At 48.7% G+C, this 21,587-nt stretch overlaps 1 protein-coding gene across 1 annotated transcript in view; it reads left to right on the forward strand.

Moving 5' to 3' along the window:
• Positions 1-3,241: 3,241 nt before the first annotated feature.
• Positions 3,242-21,587, forward strand: part of SEMA4C (semaphorin 4C) — a 97,757-nt gene continuing 79,411 nt past the window's right edge. Inside the window, exon 1 of the mRNA XM_081960742.1 lies at positions 3,242-3,614. The gene's annotated coding sequence lies outside the window, so the exon portion shown is untranslated. The remainder of the gene's footprint in view (positions 3,615-21,587) is intronic.

Here is a 21,587-nt window from a genome sequence, read left to right on the forward strand (position 1 = left end):
GGAATTTACAGAGATAGCTAAATTGACTTTCTTGATTAGAGAAAAGACAGTAATTACATTTATGGCTGACTGGAAACTCCTTATAAACTTTTTACATCACACACACACACACACACACACACACACACAGAGTTTTGATAGTTGGAAAGCCATTAGCTAATAGAAAACAAGCCAGCTTTTAAAACCATAGGGTAAGAGATTACTTTGTAATCATATTTATATTTGCTCTAAAGGAAATAGGTAGATTTCTCTCTCTCGATTTTTCTCTTTTCTTTTTGCATTCGTCTTTTATTCCTTTTTTAAAAAATTCTGCATTAGCTTGTTAAGTTTTTAATGTAGATCCATGTCCATGTAGAAAGTGGGCAGATATACAGAATGAATGAAAACGGAGATGGACATTCAGCTGAAATCTTCTTACCTTTTTAAACCATACCCCGCAGATTCCCCTGACAACTCATAAGGTTAGCCAGTTTAATTAACAGACTCACAGAGTTGGAAGGGACCTTGTAGGTCATCTAGTCCAATCCCCTGCCCAAGCAGGAGACCCAACACCATTTCCGACAAATGGCAGTCCAGTCTCTTCTTGAAAGCCTCCAGTGATGAAGCTCCCACAACTTCTGTTCCATGGGTTGATTGTTCTCATTGTCAAAAAATTCCTCCTTATTTCCAGGTTGAATCTCTCCTTGATCAGTTTCCATCCATTGTTCCTTGTCTGCAATAAAAGAGGCTGAAATATCCCAGAACGGTTATTTCCCTGAATCCTAAAAGTTTATTTTTTATGCAGTTTTGGGATGCCTGGATTTGCCTCTCATGGCTTGAGAAGAAATGAAAAATTAGTTTCGAAGGATGTTTTGGCTTGCAGGCATTCTGCTGTCTTCAAGGTGGCCCCACAAGCCAGATCTAAGCATCCCACAGGCTGGATCTGGCCCCTGGGCCTTGAGTTTGACATCCTTGGTCTACCTCCTCAGGGCTTCTGGTTGACTACCCCTCTTACTGAGTAAGTTTCTCAGGTAGCTGTGGCCTCCAAAAGCTAAGTCTCCTCACCTCACACCTGCATGCAAGTAGAATAGAATAACAGAGTTGGAAGGGACCCTGGAGGTCTTCTAGTCCAATCCCCCTGCCTAGACAGGAAACCCTACATACCATTTCAGATAAATGGCTATCCAACATCTTCTTAAAAACCTCCAGTGTTGGAGCATTTGCAATTTCTGGAGGCAAGTTTATTATTTATTTATCTGGAGGCAACTGATTATTTATTCTGTCAGGAAGTTTCTCCTCAGTTCTAAGTTGCTTCTCTCCTTGATTAGTTTCCACCCATTGCTTCTTGTCCTACCCTCAGGTGCCTTGGAGAATAGTTTGACTCCCTCTTCTTTGTGGCAACCCCTGAGATATTGGAAGACTTCTATCATGTCTCCCTTAGTCCTTCTTTCTATTAAACTAGACATACCCAGTTCCTGCAACCGTTCTTCATATGTTTTAGCCTCCAGTCCCCTAATCATCTTTGTTGCTCTTCTCTGCACTCTTTCTAGAGTCTCCACATCTTTTCTACATCGTGGCGACCAAAACTGAATGCAGTATTCCAAGTGTGGCCTTACCAAGGCATTATAAAGTGGTATTAACACTTCACGTGATCTTGATTCTATCCCTCTGTTAAGCAGCCTAGAACTGTGTTGGCTTTTTTGGCAGCTGCTGCACCCCACCCCACCCCCTTTGCATATTTTAAATTGTGCAAAGGGATGCAAAGGAGAGTTCAAGCAGGCAAATTTGGCTGTCCGTCACTTTCCAGGGGCTTGTTTTTAAAAAAACAAAACCATTTTTTTACTGCTGGCAGGAATGAATGGATTGATTTCCTGAACTGCTCCATTGGGATTGATCTAGTTTTGTCAATGAGATTCTTCCAACTATTGCTTGACTAATGGTGTCGCGTTCACACAGAAGCTGCCCAGCCACCGTTCACAGAAGTCTGACTGGCCAGTTGTGCGAATGGGGCAGTTGTGGGATTCAGCAGGGATTCCTCTGGTGGGGAAAACCCAATAACATTCCTGGCGCTAAATGTCTATAGAGATTCTCCGTCATCCAGGTCACGGCTATCCCAAAGCTGCTTTTTTCTGGAGGCAACTGGACTTTCTGGCTTTTCTTTGAAGACTTTTTGCTTCTCATCCAAGAAGCTTCTTCAGCTCTGAGATGTTTTGTCTGAAGGTTAGGGTTTCCTGCTTAAGCAGGGGGTTGGATTAGAAGACCTTCAAGGTCCCTTCCAGCTCTATTATTCTATGTTCTGTGCTCTATGAGAGGACTAACCTAGGACCAAGGATGTCCCATAGGTGCTTTTTTTCCCCCAAGAGGCAACTGGACTTTCCGATTTTTCTTTGAAGACGTTTCCCTTCTTATCTAAGAAGCTTCTTCAGCTCTTCCCTACCATCCAGTTCAGAGTTGAAGAAGCTTCTGGGATGAGAAGCGAACTGTCTTCAAAGAAAACCCAGAAAATCCAATTGCCTCTTGAAAAAAGCACCTTTGGGACAACCATAATCTGGATGACTGAGAATCTCCATAGATATTTCTCTCCATAGATATTTAGCGATGCAGAGTTGAAGAAGCTTCTGGGATGAGAAGCGAAACGTCTTCAAAGAAAACCCAGAAACTCTAGTTGGGGGGAAAACACGTTTGGGATTCCCGGCGGGGCTCCCTTTCTCCCGAGCTGGAAACCCCCCCCCCAACCCCAACCCACCCCGGGGGTCCCCCAAGGCGAGCCAAGCGGTGCCAATCAGCCCGGCAGAGGGCAGCGCTGCCAGCCGCGCCCGCCTTGCCTGCATGGCGAGTCCGTAACGCCTGGATGGCGGAGGAGAACGGCGGCTTTGTTCTCTCCCCCTCCGGCCGCAGGAGGAGAGGAGGGGGAAAGAGAGAGAGAGCCGCCGTCGGACTGGCCCGGCCTCGAGAAAGGTGGGGTGGGTGGGATGCTCCAGAGCTCCCACCCCCCAAATGCCGGGCTCCAGGGCCTGGAGTGGGGAGGGGGCTGCAGGGGAGGATCCCTGCGGGAGGAGAGAGGCTCCTCTCCAAATTGGGGGACCCCAGCGGGGTTTGCCCTGCTGGGGAGTGGAGAGGGGAGTGGGACGGAGCCAGGCGCGTGCCCGCCCGGGCTCTGCTCCAGCCTCCCGCCCGGCCTTGACGTCAAGGAAGGAGGGGAAAGCAAAGGGGCGGCCGAGGGAAGGAGGAGGAAGAGGAGGAGGGAAGGCAGGGGAGGCGCTCGCCCAGCCAAGCGCAACGCAGCGGAGAGAGAGCAAGAGAGCGAGAGGCAGCCAAGGGAAGAGCAGCAGAAGCCGCCGGGCCAGCTCACTTGCCCCTTCGCCAACTTTGCCGGTCCGCGCCGCGGGAGTGGTCGCTCGCGCCAAGCCCCCCGGGAGCCCGGGATGTGATTGGGGGCTCGCTTACCCGTCCTGCCTTCCTCCTTTCCTCCTTCTTCCACGCTCCTTCCTTCCTTCCCCCTCCTATCCTCTTGGTTCCACGGTCCCTCTTTCCTTCCTTTCTTCCTCCTTTCCTCCTCCTTCCACGCTCCCTGCCTCCTTCCTTCCTTCCTTCCTTCCTTCCCGGAGCCGAAGGACCCAAACGCTGCCCGAAAGGTAAGCCGAGCGCCGGAGCCGCCAGGTGGGGAAGGGGAAGCCAACGGGGGCTATTGTCTTGCTTTGTACGGCGGCGGGGAGACTTTTCCGGGGAAGGCTGGGAATCCCGAGTGAGGGGAGGTGGGAAGAAAAGCAGCCTCCCGTCTCGGAAGAAAAAAGGGGGCTTTCCTTTGAGCCCCCTCCCCATTCCGGCTTTGCCAACTCCGGGGGAGTTTCCTGGGGGAGGGACTCCACCCCATCAGGTGGCAGCGCCCCCGGACCCCGCTTTGGCCTCGGCCACGCGTGGGATCGACGCCCCCTCCCCCAATCGTTGGAGGGAGGGGCGTCTCTCCCCCCCCCGCTTTCCATGCACCCCCCCTCACCCTCCTTCCCTCCCTCCCCGGCGAAGCGGAGCTCTGACTGGAAATTAATTACCGGGCTGGGCTGGGGGTGGATGGGGGGGGGGAGAGCGCGAAGGAGCGAGCGAGAGACAGACAAAGGGAACCGAGCCCCAGGGGGGGGGGGCTGAGCCGAGTGGGTCCTCCTTCCATTCTCACCCCCCTTTCTCTCCCCAAAGCCCCAGGGGGGTCCCTTCGGCCAGCCCTGCCTCTCGGGAGGGGGAGGACGGTGGGGGTCTCCGCTGGGGGAGGGAAAAGAAAGAGGCGCGGAGGGGGGAGCCGTTTATTGGGGGGGGGGGGCGTTCTTCTCCATCCGCCGCTTCTCCTTGCGGGAGCTCCGGTCAGCAGCGCCGGAGCTTGGCCCGAAAGAAAGGCGAGCAGCAAGCGGGTCGCGAACGCGGCTCGGCAGTTCAGAAAAGGCTGGGGTCGCTTCTCCCTTTTGCAACGGGCGGGGGGCGCAACTCAGTCTCCGGGCGGGCGGGTGAGAGTCCAACACAGCGCCCTCTCCACGCACACACACCCTTTCTGGGCAGTTTGTGTTGGCATTTGGAGGTTGGGGTGGTATTGCATGATTTTTGTCTCGTGTGTGTTGGTCCTTTAAGAGCAGTGGTTCCCAACCTTTTTTTTTTTGGCCATGCCCCACCTAAGCATCTCTAAAATCCTGATGCCCCCCCCCCCCCACATATAATTCAGATTTTACTCAAAAAGTGAACTCTACTCCTGTAGAGAGAGTCTAAAAGCCCACTAACTTGGTTTAAACAAGGTTGAACTTGCCCCCCCCCCGTTAAAAAAATCAAATTGCCCCCACTTAGGAAACTGAGAGGAACTACCTTGCTAGAAAAACAGCTCTGCCCCCTCCCTCCCCTCTGCCTACCTCCCTCCCTCCCTCTTTCCCTCCTTCTCTTTGCTTTCTCTTCTTCCTGTGTTTGAGCTCTGCTCTGTTTTGCTCCGGATCAGATTTCACCTTCCAGCTGACTTTCTATCCTGTTCTTTGCAAAGATTACACCTCTGTGTGTGTGTGTGTGTGTGTGTGTGTGTGTGTGTGTGTAGAACCTGGCAAAGGGCCTGTTTACTCTTGGAGCAAGAGAGGCGGGTTGGTTGGCAGTGCCTGGAGCCACGCTCCAGGGTTGCAGCATTGGGACCCCCAGGCTATGGAGCCTCGCCCCTCCACAGGTGTGGAGTTGAGGTGGTGGAGGGGGAAGTCACTACCAGATCCCTTCCTGGAGATCCCCCCCCTCCGCCATGGATCTGCCAACAATGGTGCCCAAAGGATCTTCAACGGGTTTTTTTGAGCAAACATTTGTGGCTTTCAGGAACTCAAAGCTTTTTGGGAATCTGTTGTTTTGCTCCTGTCGTGCCCTGTTAAGATTTATTTCTTCAAAGAAAACCCACATCAGTTGCTTTCCCCCTTTGCCCCCATGGGATTCTTATTTTAGATGAGGGTTGGTTTTGCATTTGGCTCATTTCTCTCCAGAATTGGGCAGCTGGTGAGCCCAACGGTGTTCGTATAAACCTTTGAAAAGGGAGCTCGGATGGAGCTCTTTCTGTTTGTGCACGCAGGGGGTGGGGTTACACACCCCCTCCATGCGGCTCCTTTTCCTCCCCATCCTCTCTGCTTTCTCCGCTTTTATGTCCAAGTTCCCTCTTTTGACTCAGTAAGTAATTCCCAAACACACCGATTGATTCCCCAGAGTTTGTTTACATAAGTACAAAGGCAGGGAGACACCCAGTGTTCAGTGTAGTTTTTGTTGTTGTTGTTGCAAAGTGTTGCCTCTGCCAGAACAGGCAGGACACACACACATGCACACACACACACACCCCTCCGCCTGGCAGTCTTGTTACTTTTGAGCCTTGGAGAAAAAGTTGCCAGCTGATCTGAAATGATCCGGCTGGATTTTGCTCTTGTGCTATGCACAGATGCTGGATGGGGAGAATAGACAGGTGAAGGTATTTTTTTTTGGGGGGGGGAGTGAAGGGTCCTTGGTGCTCTCTGAGCTTGGTGGTTTTCTTGCAGACGTTTCATGACCCAAACTAGGGAACATCATCAGTGCTGTAGTTCAGATCAGCTACAAATATGGATGAGGTTACCTTGTTTGGCTGATGAAACATCTGCAAGAAAATAGCCAAAGTCAGAGAACACCAAGGTCCCAACAGCCGTCCTCCTCCTCCTCTCCACAAACCCCAGTCCCATCTAGCACTGATGATGTTCCCTAGTTGAGTCGTGAAATGTTGGCAAGAAAAGAAGCTCAGAGAACACGAAGGATTCCTCAGTTTTCCTCCTCCTCCTCCTCCTCCTCCTCCTCCTCCTCCTCCTCCTCCTCCTCCTCCTCCTCCTCCTCCTCCTCCTCCTCCTCCTCCTCCTCCTCTCCACAAACCCCAGTCCCTTCTACCACTGATGATGTTCCCTAGTTGGGTCATGAAACGTCTGCAAGAAGACAGCCGAGCTACAAATAATTCTCCTTTAGTGGGGGAAGGAAGGCCAGTGCATGGGTAGATGTGCTAGCAAAGCTCTTTGTTACTGATGTTCTTTCAAAGCTTGTAACGATGGGGTTCACGTCACCCCCCCCTCTCTACAAGGCAGTTGGCTAGTTTGTGGTTCAGTGAGCTGATGGTTCGGGGCAGAGGTCTTCAAACTTGGCAACTTTAAGATTGGTGGACTTCAACTCCCAGAATTCTCCAGCTAAGTGGAGAAATTGCAGAGAAAGGAATTACAAGAGAGTAAGTTATGCTGGCTGGAGAATTCTGGGAGTTGAAGTCCACAGGTTTGGGGATCCCTGGTTTGGGGTGTTGTGTAGCCAGGCAATTGAGTGCATTCACCAAATCTGAGATTAATGTCTTTGGTGGACAATTCGTGATGGATGATTTATGCTTTTTCCTGATGCGTGATTCGAGCCTGCGTGCGAATCTCTCCTGTTAAACTTAGGCTAGTTGGAATCTCATTAGCTATGGCTCCAGAGTAGACAATGGGAGCTTTCAAAGTGGCAGGCAGCAGTTGATCTGCGTGAGCCAGTGACTAGTCATTTCCATTATTATTATTATTATTATTATTATTATTATTATTATTATTATTATTATTATTATTATAATAATAAGTTTGAATTATAAAAACAGATTGGAAGGAGTTGTCCTTCGCTAATAGCAGAGAATGGAGCCTCCATGTCTAGAGGCAAGGTACCTTTGAGTATTCTGCTGGGTGCAGAGAAGAGATCGAAGGCCATCTTGGGCTCCACCAGGAAGTCTTTAGATGTGTAGGGCTAGGAAAATGAACTCTGCACCAACTCTGGAATTCAGGGATTGCTCTGGATTTGGAAGGATTGCTTATGGATTGCTCTGGATCCAGAAAGAAAAAAAAGCCCATATTTACAGGTACAATATAGGCGGGGTGAAATCCAGCAAGTTCTGACAGGTTCTGGAGAACCAGTAGCGGAAATTATGAGTAGTTCGGGGAACCAGTAGCGGAAATTTTAAGTAGTTCGGAGAACCGGCAAATGCCACTTCTGGCTGGCCCCCAAGTGGGGTGGGAATGGAGATTTTGCAGTATCATTCCCTGCCACACCCCAAGCCACGCCCACCAAGCCACACCATGCCCACCAAGCCATGCCCACAGAACCGATAGTTTAAAAAAAATGAATTTCACCACTGAGTATAGGTGGTACTTGGCTCAATAGTAGTAACTGTGAGAGGGATCTTGGAGTCCTAGTGGACAACCATTTAAATAGGAGCCAGCCGTGTGCAGCAGCTGCCAAAAAAGCCAACACAGTCCTAGGCTGCATCAACAGAAGGATAGAATCAAGATCACGTGAAGGGTTAATACCACTTTATAAGGCCTTGGTAAGGCCACACGTGGAATACTGCATCCAGTTTTGCTCGCCATGATATAGAAAAGATGTGGAGACTCTAGAAAGAGTGCAGAGAAGAGCAACAAAGAGGATTAGGGGACTGGAGGCTAAAACATAGGAAGAAAGGTTGCAGGAACTGGGTGTGTCTAGTTTAATGAAAAGAAGGACTAGGGGAGACATGATAGTAGTCTTCCAATATCTCAGGGGTTGCCACAAAGAAGAGGGAGTCAAGCTATTCTCCAAAGCACCTGAGGGCAAAACAAGAAGAAATGGGTGGAAACTAATCAAGGAGAGAAGCAACTTAGAACTGAGGAGAAACTTCCTGACAGTGAGAACAATTAATCAGTGGAACAGAAGTTGCCTCCAGAAGTTGTGAATGCCCCAACACTGGAAGTCTTTAAGAAGATGTTGGACAACCATTTGTCTGAAATGGTATATAGGGCTTCCTGCCTGAGCAGGAGGGTTGGACTAGAAGACCTCCAAGGTCTCTTCCAACTCTGTTATTCTACTCCCGTCCTTGTTTCCTCCCAAATCAGGAAGATGAGAGCTGAGCAGCCGCTGGGTGCGATGTTTGGGGGAGGAGAATGGATTTTCCCATCCTTTCCGTCTGTGTTCCTGGAGGTTTTCCAATCTGTCACTGACTCGGAGGAGCGGAGCCAAAGAGCGGTCATGCTTTCAAATTAATTAATACGGGCGTATCAGCGCTCAGTGTTGTGTTTATACAAGGCAGGATGGTGGAGAAGGGAAACTGTGTCACAGCCTGTTTCGTTCTGTGCTCTGGTGTTGCTTATCCCCTTCCTGATCTTCCTTTCTTCTTGGAATCTTCTTGGAAGTCAGAAGGAACTGGGATCAGGCTTTCTTGCGTGGATCTTCCCAGGCTCCCATGGAAGCGGGAGTGAGGAGGCCACATGGGGTGCGTGGGAGTGCGTGCATCGCTTTTTTCGTAGGGCACAAATAATTCGACTTTCGCTCATTTATTTATTTTCATTTAAAAGAGTTTCGTGGCTGCGTTTTCTGAAACAGAATTCTGGGCGGCTTATCACCCTAACAAAAGGGCGTTTATCTGTTTTTATTTCTTTACGAAACTTTTGGGCCGCCCATCCACTCCGGCTGGCAGTGAAACCAAGAATAATAAAAGCATAAATTGTAAAGTGAAAACAACAACCCAATGTGGAGGGACCCACTTGACAACTTCTTATTGATATATCTCCTCTCTAACATGAAGCATACAGTGCAAGCAACCTTCTGTTCATTCCTATACTAGAAATCATGTTGAATATTGAGATAGATAGATAGATAGATAGATAGATAGATAGATAGATAGATAGATAATAGAAAGAAAGAAAGATAGATAGATAGATAGATAATAGAAAGAAAGATAGATAGATAGATGATAGATAGATTTGATGAGAAAGAAATGATAAATGATGGATGGGTGGATAGATGATAGACAGACACAGATAGAGTTGATGATAGAATGGAGGATAGATCAGAGAGTGATAGAGTTGATAGATGATGGGTGGATGGATGGATATAGATATAGATAGATAGATAGATAGATAGATAGATAGATAGATAGATAGATAGATAGATGATAGATAGATAGATAGATGATAGATAGATAGATGATAGATAGATAGATAAATTATAGATAGATACGTACATACATGATGGATGAATGGATGGATGGATGGATGGATGGATAGATAGATAGATAGATAGAGAATTGATGTTAGATGATAGAAAGATGATAAATGATGGATGGATAGGTGATAGACAGATAGAATTGATAGTGAGAGAGATGATAGATGATGGGTAGATGGGTGGATGGATAGAGATAGATAGTAAATGATGGATGGACAGGTGATAGACACAGAATTTATGATAGATGATAGAGAGAGATGATAGATGATGGATGGATGGATAGAGAGATAGAGATAGATACGTACATGCATACATTATAGATAGATGATAGATAGATAGATAGATAGATAGATAGATAATAGATAGAATTGATGATCAATGATAGAAAGAGATGATAAATGATGGATGGATAGATGATAGACACAAATAGAATTGATGATAGATGTGTGTGTGTGAGAGAGATGATGATGGATGGATAAGATATCTACATACATGATAGATAGAGATAGATAGATAGAATAGATAGATGATAGAGAGAAGATGATGATAAATGATAGACAGGCAGACACAGGTAGAATTGATGATTGGTGTGTGTGTGTGTGAGAGAGAGAGAGAGAGAGAGCTAGAGAGCTAGATGATGGATGGATGGATGGATGGATAGGAAAGTTTGAATTTGCAAGGTTCACACAGTTTCCAGCTTCTGCCAACAGGCAGCTCAGCCTTTGGGTTTTATTTCTCTTCTTCTGTGCTTTGTTTGTATTCTATAATAAAACAATTAATTTGGGGAAATAAAGAAGAATGCAGTTTGCAAAATATTGACAGCTGGAAACCTGAATGAAAACTTTAAAAAATGGTGGGCTCCCCCTTCTTTAATCAACTTGTTCCATCTTGAAGGGCTATGTAAGGGCGTGCGTTTGTCTCCATTGCCTATTTAAAGAACGCAGCTAGTCCTCAAGTTAGGACCCCAATCGAGCCATTGTTCAATGAGACCGTTGTTAAGTGAACTTTAGCAGGACTAGCTTCCCCTCCCCAACCCCTGGAGCAGAGGGAAGAGGCGGACAGCAGCCACATTCCTTCAACTAGGAGCTCAGCATTCTGCCTGCCTCGGTCCCTTGATCCCCGGAGCTCTTGTTTGATCTCGGTCTTCCAAGGTTTTTCCCTTTGGGGCGGAGTGGCTGGGAGCCGAGTGCTTTCTGCCAGGGTTGCGGTTCTGCAACTTCAAAACACATATGCAGCCGAAGCTGCCTCTCTGACTCTTTCCAGGCCCTGGGCCCATTTTCCGGCCAGGTTAGCAGGAAGAGAGCTGTGGTGTGGCGTTGGCTTTTTGACCTCGTTTTGGCGTGTGCCAGCATGGCAGCTGGGTCAATGCCCTGGATTTTAGGCATTTGGAGCTGGTGACTCAGATGCTGTTGGAGAACAAGGTCCAAGGTGGCCTTTGGGACTAACTTCCTCTCCCCACCCCCACCCCCCTTGCGGCAGATGGATAGTCCTCGACTTATGACTCCAATGGAGCCAAAAATAATAGACTAGAATAGAGAATAGAGGTCAGAACAGAATAGAATTAATAGAATAGAATAGGAATAGAATGGAAAGGGAGTGGAGTGGAGTGGAATAGGAATAGAATAATAGAAGGGAAATAGAAGGGAAATAGAATGAAGTGGAATGGAATAGAATAGAATAGAATAGAATAGAATAGAATAGAATAGATGGCATGGAATGGAATGGAATGGAAGGGAAAGGAAAGGAATCGGAGGGAAGGAAATACGAACGGGAATAGGAATTATTAGAATTAGAATTATTAGAATTAGAATTATAACAGAGTTGGGAGAGACCTTGGAGGTCTTCTAATCCAACCCCCTGCTTAGGCAGGAGACCTTACACCACTTCAGACAAAAGGTTATCCAACATCTTCTTAAAAACTTCAATTGTTGGAGAATTCACAACTTCTGGTGGCAGACTGTTCCACTGATTAATTGTTCTCACTGTCAGAAAATTCCTCCTTACTTCCAGGGAGAATGTCTCCTTGTTCAGTTTCCATTCATTATTCCTTCTATGGCTTTCAGATGCTTTGGAAAATAGCTAGACCCCCCTCCTCTCTGGGGCAGCCCCCCAAATATTGGAAGAGTGCTATCATGTCTCCCCTGGTCCTTCTCTTCACTAGAAGAGAAGTGGTGCTGGGAAGGATAACTAAAGAAGGAAGTTTTCTAGATCCGGACTGAACTGATGGAATAGAATAGAATAACAGAGTTGGAAGGGACCTTGTAGGTCATCCAGTCCAACCCCCCACTGAAGCAGGAGACCCTGCACCATTTTTGACAGATGGCAGCCCAGTCTCTTCTTGAAAGTTTCCAGCAGTGAAGATCCCACAACTTCTGAATTCAGTTATTGGACTCACTTAACAACTGGTTGCTTAGCAACAAAAAACTCTGGTCCCAATTGTTTTTGTAAACTGAAACTACCTGTAATGCCAGCTGCAGCATAAATTTGCATTGGGCAGGAGGGCATAATGGAGGGGGAGGCCAAGCGTGTTTTGCTTTAGATGTGCTTCCCACAGCAAGGAATGTGATAATTCAGCATTGATCCAAAGAGTTCCATTTTTTTTTCATTATTCGGGATCCTGGTTGAAGGCACACTCCGTTTTCCCTGTTTGGGGCAGAGCCCCCACATCTGTATGCATTCTGACCTAGGCTTCCCAAGAGCAGGAAGTGAACTCCTTGTCCCGACAAAAACCCCTTTTATTAATTGACTGTGAATTCTGCTCATTCACATCCAGCAAAATCTTTCGAGGGAGGAATTACAGTCACAGACCTTATCTGGCTTGGAGAGCTGCCAGGCCGGTATCTGCAAAACCTGGCAAGGAGTCTCAGAGAGTCACAAACCAATTAAGCGAACTCATGGTCTCCTGCAAACTCCACTCCCCTTTTCTTTCCTCTGGGAGGGGCCATTCATCCTCCATCTGTGGCCTTACTCCCAAGTCAACTCCTGTTCTTTAGTTCTTTCCTTTGTCTGGCAACTCTGTGTATGCGCATACTGGGAACAGGCTCCAGCTGTTCCTCTGCCTCATTGATGTCTGACTCCAAAGGCAGCTGATAACTGGCAAATGGCCCTGGCCCCCTCTCTGCCTCCGACACAGAGCCCTCATCAGAGCCTTCCCCAGACTCCAGGACTGGCCCAGGTTCCTCCCCAACCTGTCCGAATCTGCTGCCAGCTCCACTGGCTGCTGGCAGGCCACAACAGTATGCTCTTGTTTCTTGTCCCTTGGCTATTTGACATTCGATCATGGTTTTCCCCCCCATAAAGGATCTGGAGAGAGAGGGAGAGAGAGAAACCTCTTTCTTTGTTAGATTTCTTCTGCCTCCAGATGTTACCCTACTCTGGCTAAAGGTTTCTTCTCACAGTGTTCCTTTCCTCCCTCTGCTTTCTCCTTTGTTCTGAGCCACAGGTAAACAAAAGAACCATCTCAGTTTTGGGAGATTAGAGCCGAATCCACTGTGCCTTTTGTTAAACCGGATTTAACCCTTTTGAGCAGACAAAATGCTTCTTCTAAACCAGGGGTGTCAAACTCGATTTCATTGAGGGCCGCATCAGGGTTGTGTTTGACTTGTGGGGTGGGGGTGGCAGGATGTACCTGGCCAGCTCGACGTCACTCCTGTTGGCGCCAGTGGTGGCCTGAGCGCTCCTGAGCTCCATTTTCGGCTGCCACAGCCTCCTGCAACCCTCTGCCAGTGAAAACGGAACTCAGGAGGACCACGTGACCTCAAGGAATCCTCCTTGATCCATTTCCATCCATTGTTCCTTGTCTGGCCTTCGGGTGCTTTGGAAAATCGCTTGACCCCCTCCTCTCTGTGGCAGCCCCTCAAATACTGGAAGGCTGCTCTCATGTCTCCCCTGGTCCTTCTCTTCACTAGACTAGCCAGGCCCAGTTCCTGCAACCGTTCATCGTATGTTTTAGCCTCCAGTCCCCTCATCATCCTGGTTGCTCTTCTCTGCACTCTTTCTAGAGTCTCAACATCTTTTTTTATAGTGTGGTGACCAAAACTGGATGCAGTACTCTAGGTGTGGCCTTACTAAGGCTTTATAGAGTGGTATTAGTACCTCCCTTAATCTTAATTGAATCGTTCTTTTAATGCGATTTAGGATTGCATCGGCTTTTTTGACTGCCGCCGCAGACTGCTGGCTCATCTTTAACTAGTTGTCCACTAAGACTCTAAGATCCCTCTCACAGTTACTGCTATGAAGCCTGTTTTCCCCCAGTCTACAGGTGTACTTTTAGTTTCTCTTGCCTAAGTGTAAGATTGTAAGTCAAGGACGACCACTATTACAGTAACTGGTTTAGGAGGGCCTTCTGGGGAAGGTTATCTAATGTAGGAGGCTCTTTCTCCTGCAGGAGGTGCCTTGGCCACCCACGCTGCCTTGCTCTAAATGACAGTTCTCGTTCCCTTCGGGCATTTGCTCCATAATCAGCCTGGCACTTTCAAATGAATTCTGATTTAATTGTTTGCACTCCCCGCGTTCTATTGTTCGGAGGCAGATAATCTCCCATCTAATGCTGCTTGCCCAGATCCTCTTTTCTACGGTCTGTAATCTAATGCGTTGGATATCTGCTTTTCTGATTGAGTTCCTGCCTGCTGTTGGTGTCGTGGCCTGCCAGCGGAGCTGGAGGCAGACTCGAACGATGAGGAGGTTGGGGAAGAACTTGGGCCAGTTCTAGAGACTGGGGAAGGCTCTCATGGAGGCTCTGTGTTGGATGCAGAGAGAGAGCCAGGGCCGTCTGGCATTTCCCAGCCACCGGAGAGGTAGCTGCCTTTGGAGGCTGAGATGAGTGAGGAGGAAGAACAGCTGGGGCCTGTTCCAGATGCGCGTATGCGCAGAGCAGTTAGGAGAGGTGAACAACAGAGGACAAGGAGTCGACTCAGGAAGCAAAACAAACGTGGCCGCTGAATGGCCCCTCCCTGCCTGGGGAATAAATAGAAGGAAAGGGGAGTGGTGGTCGTAGGAGACAACAGTTCATATTTCTGAAGATTTTGCTCATTGTGTTTCGTGCCACAAAGACTGCTTGCCATAACTTAATTTGCAGCCTTTCTGCTGGGAGCTCACGGCCTGCAGTCTGTTTCTTGCTTCTGCTAAAGCTGGGTCCTGAAAAGTTGGATGAAGGGGCAGGGAAGAAGAAGGGTTTGCGGGCAAAAAAGGCTGGTATTTGGTTCTCCCTGTTCTCATTCGATCCAAGGAACCCAAATGTACTTTTTTGAAATTCCTTCCAGTGACGGGAAATCAGGGTGAAATTGCTCAGAATCTTTTGTGGCTACTCTGGAACACGGAGACCTCTGCAGCCTCCTTGGCTGATCTGTCTTCCGTTTGCCCCCCCCCCCCCCCGAGACCTCATTCCCTGGGGGTTTTCCAGTTTGTGAAAGGATGAGGGAGGCTGTGGAGTGTGAGAAGAGCCAGTTTGGTCTAGTGTTGAAGGCTGGAAACCGGGAGATAGTCAGCTCTAGTTCCGTTTAGGCATGAAAACCAGACTGGATGACTTTGAGACCGTCCCTCTTTCTCGGCCTAAGTCAACTCGCAAAATAGTTGTTTTGGGGGGGGAAGGGGAAGAAGGAATATTGTGTGCATTTGCCACCTTGAGTTATTTATGAGAATAATAAAAGTGAGAAATAAATTAGAACATGCCATAGCAGAGACCAACAAGACAGGGGTGAAATCCAGCAGGCTCTGAGAGGTTCTGGAGAACCGGTAGCAGAAATGTTGAGTAGTTTGGAGAACCGGCAAATGCCACCTCTGGCTGGCCCCAGAGTGGGGTGGGAATGGAGACTTTGCAGTATCCTTCCCCTGCCACGCCCACCTAGACAGGCCCACAGAACCGGTAGTAAAAAAAATAGAGTTTCACCACTGGGTTAGACTCCAAACCAGCCCCTCCAAGCCACGCCCACCAAGCCACACCCACAGAACCGGTAGTAAAAAAAAATGAATTTCACCACTGCAACAAGCCCACTTGAAACCATCACTAGAACGACGTCTATGGCAGGTCAGCAACCTTAAACACTTAAAGAGCCACAAAGGTCCTAACCAGAAGCCCCCTATTCAATTCTGGAGCCAACCGGAAGTCAGGTTTCCCCACCATGGAGTCTCCTCCTAGCGCAGCATCCTTTTTCCTCTTCCTGTCGTAACCGAAAGCCCTATCCATAGTGGAGACAACCGGCGACAGGGATCCGCAGCAGAGGGATGAAAGAGCCACATGCGGCTCCAGAGCCATAGGTGGCTGACCCCTGGACTAGATGACCTCCAAGGTCCCTTCCAACTCTGTGAATCTGTAAGCATCTCATTCTGAATGAGCAGTGCAATGGGGAAGATCAGGCCACATTACGTGTAGCTCAGCCGCGAAGATTTTGGTCGGAAGGGCTTTGCATCTCTCACAGAATGCTGCAGCTGAGCTCTTTCTCCTTTCCGGAAATCCATTTATATACATATATATATATATATACTGTACCTCTTTGGCATGAACTGCCCCTGAGACCCTGGGAAAGTCTACGTTTCCTGTTTCCCTTAATGGAAAACAATGGAAGCTGCAACCGACACCTTTGGTGGGACTTAGTGGTTCTTGAATGCTTTCAAACCAAATCCCTCTGGCCCAGCATCGGGAGCAGCATTTGTGCCCTGCTTGGACATTGCAAAGACCACAGCTGGGATTAACACAGCTGGGTCCTTTTGTTCAATAAAGCCAGATTAACAGAGTTGGAATTGTAGGTCATCTAGTCCAAACCCCGGCTGAAGCAGGAGACCTACACCATTTCTGACAGATGGCAGTCCAGCCTCTTCTTGAAAGCTTCAAGGAATGAAGCTCCCACAACCTCTGAAGGCAACTTCTGTTCCTTTGGTTGATTGTTCTCACTGTCAGGAAATTCCTCCTTATTTCCAGGTTGAATCTCTCCTTGTTCAGTTTCCATCCATTATTCCTTCTCTGGCCTTTGGGTGCCTTGGAGAATAGCTTGACCCCCTCCTCTCTGTGGCAGCCCCTCAAATATTGGAAGATGCTCTCCTGTCTCTTCACACGTGTTCCTTGGCCTGCATGATCTGCGGTATTAAAGCAGGCTGGGGGCTGCTTCCTTCCAGCAAACAAACAATGATTAAGCCCAGATTATCCCCCCTGCTGACAGGATGGTCTTCAGGCCATGGCTTTAATATCAAAGCAGATTTTTCCCATAATGGGGTTTCAATGGATTATATCCAAAGTTATAATCCAATTTACTCATTTGAGTGACGGAGTGATTGACTGATACCTTTGCTTCAGGAGCACAACTGTTTTTTCCCTGGTTTCACGAGCACCCTACAAGATAAGTTGCCGGGAGAGAGTGAAGAAGGACTGGCGTGAAATCTCCCACGGAATTTCTGTGGGTGTGGGGGAAATGTAATCTGGCTATCCCCAGGTGCAGTCCATGGGGCAGGATGCTGCTATCCTGGCTGTTTAGCGTAAAATTACGTAATTGGACATGTAATATGCAAAATTCATGGGACGCGGTGGCTCAGTGGTTAAGACGCTGAGCTTGTTGATCAGAAAGGTCAACAGTTCGGCGGTTCGAATCCCTAGCCCCGCCTAACAGAGTGAGCTCCCGTTCCTTGTCCCAGCTTCTGCCAACCTAGCAGTTCGAAAGCACATAAAAAATGCAAGTAGAAAAATAGGAACCACCTTTGGTGGGAAGGGAACAGTCTTCCGTGCGCCTTTGGCATTGAGTCATGCCGGCCACATGACCACGGAGACGTCTTCGGACAGCGCTGGCTCTTCAGCTTTGGAACGGAGATGAGCACTGCCCCCTAGAGTCGGGAACGACTAGCACATATGTCCGAGGGGAATATTTACCTTTACCTAATATGCAAAATACAATTGATGTGAATCAGGCACATAAGTAGTCCTTTATAGGTGTGGTATTCCCTTACCTTCCCCACTGGTTCTCAAATGTGAGCGCACCATGTCCGTACATGTGCTGAACCTTGCACGAATGCGCTTTGACTAAAAAAAGAGAGGCCCAAATGGGATCCCGTAGAGGCCGGGCCGGGTGGGCAAACCGGTCTGTATCATTAGCATATCACCTCCGGTCCTTGACTGATATGGCCACAGTTGGGGTCAACATTTCCATTGCTAAGCAAGCAAGGAGGTTGTGAATCATGCTGAACATGATGGTCTTTTTAGCCACCGTTCTTATGAATCACTGCAGTTTATTAAAGTCAATTGTTAACAGTTGCATGATATCATGCAATCGTTCGGTGCACCTGGCTTCCCCCATAGACTTGGCTTATCAGACGCCAGCTGGGAAGGTTGCAAATGACAATCGGATCAGTTGATCCTTTTGTGATAAATTTATCCAGGTGGATAAATGGTCTTTTAGTACTTTCGTTTTCTTTAGAATATATGGGAAGCCAAGGGGAATCCCCAGAATGAGAACAGATGCCGGATACCGGAAGTTTGCTTATAACTGCTGGGCTTCCGCCTTTTTAAAATTAAAATAATATTATTAAATCGCACCATGTCAGATGGAAAAGGGAGCCAAACAGGTGCCAACGGGAGGCGTTTATGGCCATATTGCCACTGCATGTGCCATGTTAGAGGACCCTAGAACTGTGATGGCAAACCTGGTGCCACAGGTGGCACATAGAGCCCTATCTGCGGGCACGCAAGCTGTCGCCCCAGCTCACCTCCACTGGGCATACGCGCGTGGCTCCTGCTGGCCAGCTGGTTTACGGGCATATGCAGGAGATGTGTGTGCATGGGGGTTCACGTGTGCATGCACAGGAGTGGCATGGCAAATGTGGGGGTCGCATGAACATGCAAAGGGGCCAGGGGAGTGCAGGGGGTTGCACATGCATGCACAGGATGGGGGAGTGCAGGGGGTTGCACACACATGCATGGGGGCTCGGGGGTGGGTCACGTGCGCATTGCATTATGGGTGCACATGCGCAAACTACCTTAGAATGATACACCTGCATGAACATGTCCCTTTGAATGGAAAACCTAAAGCAACTGAGCCCAAACTGTGGCCAGCAAACGCTTGCTGAGCGACTGAGCTCACTTTCAAACATGAAGCATGACGTGCAGATTGAAGTAGCATCGCTCGGATTGGAGAACGGAGATTTTTCTGCGCGGGTGTTAGCCACCACTCTGGGGTAGTGTTGCGTTTGGAAAGTGTATTGTGGATTATTCCGACCCGTTTTATCCATCCGCGGCGTTAAGAAGGAGCAAAAGCCAGGCGAGGGGTGTGTTTTTTTTGGGGGGGGGAAAAGCTTTCTGATTTGGGGAAAAAAGGTGGCAGGGAGCAGGCATCATGACTGAACGGTGCTGGCTGGGGATGGTGGGAATTGAAGTTTATGGGGACCACGAGATTGGAAGTATATGAAAATACCAGATTGCAATGGCTTCCTTGGACGGCTTGCAATTGCTGAGTTGTGCAAATGAGTGAGCGATGAATTGATAGTAAGGTGATAGATCAAGGAGAGATTCAACCTGGAAATAAGGGGGAATTTTCTGACAGTGAGAACAATCAACCCATGGGACAGAAAAGTTGCCTTCGGAAGTTGTGGGAGCTTCATCAATGGAGGCTTTCAAGAAGAGACTGGACTGCCATCTGTCAGAAATGGTGTAGGGCAGTGTTGGTGAACCTCTTTGCCACCGAGTGCCAAAATGTGAGTTTGCATGCGCGCATGTGTGCATGTCTGCTGGAAACCGGAAGAGGAGCCACTCAGAGTGCATGCGCACACTGGGAAGATGATCTTTCTGTTTCTGGCACATGCATGCATGCTGGCCACCTGGTTTTCTCGTTTCTGGCACTCATACGTGTGTGAAGAGCAACTGGCTGGTATGCATGCACATGCCAAAAACTAGAAGATCATCTTCTCGATGCATGCATGTGCTCCTGGCAGATGCTCTTCCGGTTTCCAGCAGATGCGCGCATGCTCCTGTTTCATCACTCGGTGCCCAAAATGCTCACCAACACTGCCCTACACCATTTCAAACAAGTGGAAAGCCAACTGGCCGGAATCTGGAAGAGCAACAGGTGACGGCATGTGTGCCATAGCTTCACCATCACAGGTGTTGGGCGGAGGTTGGACTAGATGACTTACAACCCTGATGGCAAACCTTTTCGGCACCGAGTGCCCAAACTGGAACACGCATTCATGCATGTGCATGTGTGTGCGCTGGAATGCCACAACCTGAAGATCAGCTGGCCGGCATACGGGTGCCTGCTTTTGGGCTGTATTTCGGGCTGTTTTCAGGCAATTTGGGGGGCTGTTTTCCTGGTTGTTTTCAGGTGCTCCGACGCCCAGAAAGGCTAGTTGGCTGGCGCATATGTGCGTGCCATAAACCAGAAGAGCTCTGCGTGCCACTTCTGGCATGAGTGTCTTAGGCTCGCCATCCCGGACCTCCAAGATCCCTTCCAACTCTCTGTTAAAAAGCTTTTCTTCTTTCAGAAAAAAACCACTCACTGAAGCCTCTTTTGGCTACTGTTTTTTTTTTCATTGTTTCAGTTAATTGTGGAGCTCTGCAAATCCAGCTGCCCCCCTCGAAGCTCGAAAGAAATCACGGAAACCTGCTTCTAAGACAGGAAGAGCCAGAACTGGGCAAACGTGTAATTTATTCTCCCGACTTAAAGTCCTGATGTCGCCAGACGGAGGACCTGCGGTTGGGGTTTAGCTCGCTTTGGGTGCCATCCGCCGCCTGGAGGCTTAACACACCTTGTCGAGGGATTATTGTGTCCCAGAAAGGAGCCCAAATCCATGTGGCTGGAAAATAGCAACGGAAGGTTCATTCCAGCAAGGCGCTCCGGGGAGGGGGGCTGAGGGGCTGCAGCAGAGGGCTGAGGATTCACAAGCAAACGGAAGGTTGCTTGCTCTTTCGCTTAAAACCTCCTGGGCAGGTACAGGTACTCCTTGACGTACGACCACCACCAAACCAAAACATGGGTTGCTTAAGCGAGACGTTCGTTCATTCAGTGAGTTTTGCCCCATTTTTACGTCTTTTTATGCTGTGGTTCCTCGGCAAACCGCTGCAATTGTTAAATAGGCAACACAGTTGTTAAGCGAGTTGTTGCGGTTGTTAACTGACACGGTTGTTAAGTGAATCTGGCTTCCCCCATGGATCAAATGACCCCGGGACGCTGTGGCCATTGTAACTATGAACTGGTTGCCAGGCGTCCGAATTTTGATCCCGTGACCACGGGGATGGTGCAAGTGTGAAGTTGTAAGTGTGAAAAAATGGTGGTCCTAAGTCACTTTTTAAAGTTGTAACTTTGAATGGTCACTAAACGAACCGTTGTAAGTCGAGGATGTCCTGTGCACAGTTTGGTTTCTTCTTTCTTAAGCCTATATTTAGCCCTAATAATGCATAATACCCCGAATCCTACACTAACCAAATCAGCTGAGTTCACACAACAAGCTAAACCAGTGATGGTGAACCTTTTCGGCACTGAGTGACAAAAAAGGGAGCGTGCGCACACGCTTGTTGGGGCCGCAACCTGGGAGACTAGCTGGCCAGTGCGCATGTGCCTGCCGGAAAATGAACTTCCAGTTTCCGGCGTGTGCACCGTCCATCTAGCCTTCTGGTTACTGGGACGCATGCGTGTGCCACGATCAGCTAGCCAGCTCCACATGCTCACGCCGGAAAACGCCACTACACAGCTAAACCATCATCCCTCCCCTCCCCTTTAAAAATTAACCCGGTTTATCAAGAGGGGCAAACGTTGAGTCGCTAGCTGACCTCTTGACGTGCAAAGAAATGCACTGGAAATGTGTCCCTCACCCCTCTGCCCTTCCAATTTCCTTCATCCGCCGCCTCCCTTCCTGCCTGATTTTGGGGGATGTGGCCTGGGGTGAGGGTGTGGGGGTGAGGATTTGGCCTGGAAGGTCTGTAATTCCCTGTCCGGGAAGGACAGTTCTTTCCCAGGAGGTGGGAGTCGAGGAGGATACGGCTCTAACTCAGTTATCAAATCAAGGCCTCCTGCTTTGGGGGTGGGGGTGTGGGCGGAATTACGATTGCCTCCAGTTCCTTCCTGGCTTCCCTCCCTCGTCTTCCTCCCTGGTCCTGCATGGAGCTGACTCAGCACTGGGCTTGAGGCAAAGCAGGAAGC

Source organism: Natrix helvetica (assembly GCF_964273705.1).
Source record: "Natrix helvetica genome assembly, chromosome: 8".
Taxonomy (NCBI): domain Eukaryota; kingdom Metazoa; phylum Chordata; class Lepidosauria; order Squamata; family Natricidae; genus Natrix; species Natrix helvetica.